Genomic DNA, 4,116 nt, shown 5'->3' with positions numbered 1-4,116 from the left:
TCGCGGGTCGAATCCCCGTCACACCAAACATGCTCGCCCTTTCAGCCATGGGGCGTTATAATGTACGGTCAATTCCACTATTCGTTGGTAAAAAGGTAGCCCAAGAGTTGGCGGTGGGTGGTGATGACTAGCTGCCTTCCCTCTAGAATCCGGCATGGCCAGGTGGTTAGGGCACTCGACTCGCAATCCATAGGTCGCGGGTCGAATCCCCGTCACACCAAACATGCTCGCCCTTTCAGCCATGGGGCGTTATAATGTACGGTCAATTCCACTATTCGTTGGTAAAAAGGTAGTCCAAGAGTTGGCGGTGGGTGGTAATGACTAGCTGCCTCGTGTAACTTTGCGCGAAATTCAAAACAAACAAACATCTACAGTCTTATTGAACATATATTATTTTTCCCATCATTTTCAGATAGTGTTATAATTACCTGCTGTAATTACAGTCACTTTTATCCTTTTAAACCTGACTTAGTGTAATTTATTTCATAATCACTTATTAAAATAAACCCCCAGCATGAAGAGGAGGTCTTCATTCAAGTTAGTTAACGCTATATTTACAAGCTGGATCCTTCGTTGATTTTAATATCTAACTACTAAGCAAGTTTACTCGCTCAGCAGATATCTTCAGCTTCAAGAGAATTTAAAGATTCATTAACGCAAATCAATACATGTCATTTGTAACGTTTCTACACCAATCTGAAATTTTTTGATACTTTCATGTATTTATAATAATTTTATGCAAAACGTCAAAGATACAAGAAAACATTATCTGTGTTCTTTGTTTACTATTTAGTACATTAAGAGTATAAAGGAATTGTAAGATCCTTTGGCATTTTCAGATATATATTGAACAATACGAAAAGAACCATATTGTTTTGTGACTTTAGGAAATAATCTAAAGAAGTGAAAACGAAACATAGGTTCGAATCCCACCGCTTCTATTTTCATTTCCTCGTGTTAAATTCAATATTTACAAACGAGCTGTCGATAAATGTTTAACCAGCGAACATTACTAAATACATGTGAGAAAATAACTTAATTTTCTGTTGTTTTTACTATCGTTATTATTTATTTGTCAGGAACTGATGGCGCTAAACCAATTGCTGCAAGTCTCTATGTCTAAATGTGATGAATATAGACAATCATTTTAACTGTTTATCTACTGGTGTTGCTACCAAGAAACATCCTCCAAAAATCTACCTATAAAGAACATTAAACATTTCCTCTCAGGTATGTACTCGTGAATTGCTGTGGTCGACTTTTCTTTCTCCATCTCAGAATAATCGAGCTGTGAATAAACTTTTAAACTTACTAACAAGTACTACCAGTCTTAAATGCATTTACTGTTTTTTACGAGTAAAGTGATTGCTCAGGTTTATTTTAATTAACGGTTGTTAATAAGTGGTAAATACGATTAGTTGATCATGAAAAATTCAATAATCTATCTATTTATATGACATCTATCGCAAAAATTGTACTAAACTTTTTATTAAGTTCATTAATTACATAGATTTATAACATTGGCAATATTGTTTTAATAATTAATGATGTAATGTCAAATCCCTATACAAGATAGCGCTACTAGCGGCTAAATGAATATAATACACTAGGTAGACAAGTTGTGTTTTAGAGCAAAGCTATACATTGGGCTATTTGCGCTCTGTTCACCGCGAGAATCGAGCCCCCAATTTCAACATTGTAAGTCCATAAGGTTACTGTGGAATCACTAGGTATACTTGGTTAATATAACTGGCTGATACTTTGACCTTATCGTCTCATCGTAATTCATCAGGTATTGTTTGGTATCAAAGTCACTTTGCACTAAGATGACTTTAATATATATATATTTAGTGACATTTTTAATAGTTAAAGCTGAGAATAGCCCGACAGTTGTTGTTTAGCTATACAGAAAATAACGAGAAATTTTGCTACAGAAGCCTTTATACGTAAAAATTGTATTACAAAGTACCAGACGTTTGTGTTTATTTCTCTTTTAATTCATAAACAATCATTCAATTACCGTTTACAGTTTACTGAGAAATAATATTATTTTTCTAAAATCTACAGAAATATCATTTATGCTATTACTATGGTATCTTAAGCATTCATGAAAGATATAAATATATATCTACTTCCAAGTATGTAAGTAGTAGAGTTAAATATCCACGACAGGGTCTATGGCTTCTCAAAAGACATTCTTTTCATTTAAAAATATGTAATGAACTGAACATTTGAATCATTCATATAGTAAATAAACCACTTAGAAAGTGCGAAAGAGCTATTACATTAAGCGAATAATGATTTGTTTATATAATAAATCATTAAACATCGGGGGAAGTATTCTCAGCTACCTAGACTTGAATTCTCGTGATACTTTGCAAACTATTTAATTGCCAGTAAGGCACGAGGAGGTTTATGTCTTGGAATATTAAAAGCAAAATGTATTGGTATGGCTTCAGGAAATTTTGATTAAAATGGAAATAAAGATAGAAGCCGTCAGAAAACCCGTTTGCCTAGATATGCACTGAAAATATGATTGCCGGTACTTGATGACTTCTGTTAATGGTCGTTCTTCCGAATTCAACTGACTGAATTCTGATCCCAAATGAATTATTTGTGAAAGTACTTTTAGTGACCTTACAAGAATGAATATTGGTTATACAGAAGGGTGTTTATTACGTAGAAAGTTAAATGGCTGATCGCAGAGCCTCCAGATGTCCGGTTTGACCCAGCTTGAACCCACTTAGTTTCAGTTTGATTTCTTTAGATTAATTTCTATAGTTTGGCCAATCTCAGTAAATTAAACGACTTTATTATAATAATACTCAGAGTTTGTCTGTCTTGAAATGCGCGCGCATTTTATTTCGACAGATGTAAATACACTGAACCCTTAATTTTCGCGGGAGTTATGTTCTTGAAAAACGGCGCGAATATTAATACTCAAAGTCAATATAGAAATAGGATTAGAAATATGAACATACATGTACGTACAATACTGCAAAGTATTATGTGTACATATTAACAACTTGTATTATATACTGTACTGTAATACAGTATTACATGTTAAATAAATACATAAATGTATTATGCAGTTTGTATTATTTAAACTTACCTTTAATGACGATGAAAGTAATAACGGCGTTGGAGGGGGTTTGGAAGGATGAGGATTCTTGAGGATCATCCTGGGAGGACCCAGCATAGGAGTAAGGAGAACTTGGGGGGAATGACAGCTGAGACAGGAATGTGGGTAAAGATGGATGGAACTGGAGTGTAGGTGGAGTTGATTGAGACTGGAGTGAATGGGAGTGGCTGAAAAAAACTGGTGAATGCCATCTGTTTTGTCTTTTTTTAAGGTCTTTATAAACTTTTTTTATAGGGCTTCAACACATCCTCTATCTCTCTCTTGAATTTCATTCCGCGTTACATGAATGGATCCTCCTCAAACACTTTAGCTGTAAGTTCATTCGTTAGTTTCATAATCTCAACCAATGTGTTCATATTCAGTTTTGGCTTCATACTCTTCACTAGACTTTTAAAGCTCTTCAAGGTCGTTTTCTGTTAACTCTTCAGTGTGCGACTCAATCATTTCTTCTATCTCTGTGTCTTTCAAATTTTCAGACCCCTCCCTTCCTACATCATGCGCCATCATTACAGTCCTCTTCACTTTGTCGTCAATGGAGGAATAACCTGCGAAACCATTAACAACTTCCTTCCACAACTTCCCCCAAAAGGCATTGATAGTTGGTTGTTTTTACCTTCTCAAGTGAATCCTTAATATTAGTGATACAGTGGACGATGTTATATTATTTCCAACACTAGCTGACAGTGAGTATGGGGTTACTTTCCACTGTATCTAAAATGTTGCGAAACGTGCGTCGGGTGTAATATTGCTTAAAGGCTGCTATCACACCTTGGCCTAATGGTTGGGGAAGGGAAGTTGTTTCGGAAGGCAGAAAGAGATCTCGACGTTTGGATGAGCAAATTGGACATTGTATAGATGGCCAGGTGCATTGTCCATAACAAAGAGGTATTTAAAAGTCAAATTCTTGGGGATTAAGTACTTTTCGGCTTCATGGATGAAGTAGTTACAGAACTAATATATGAAAATATCTGCCC

This window comes from Limulus polyphemus, unplaced genomic scaffold (genome assembly GCF_000517525.1).
Source record: "Limulus polyphemus unplaced genomic scaffold, Limulus_polyphemus-2.1.2 Scaffold842, whole genome shotgun sequence".
Lineage (NCBI taxonomy): Eukaryota > Metazoa > Arthropoda > Merostomata > Xiphosura > Limulidae > Limulus > Limulus polyphemus.
Note: the sequence above shows the minus strand (reverse complement) of the source record.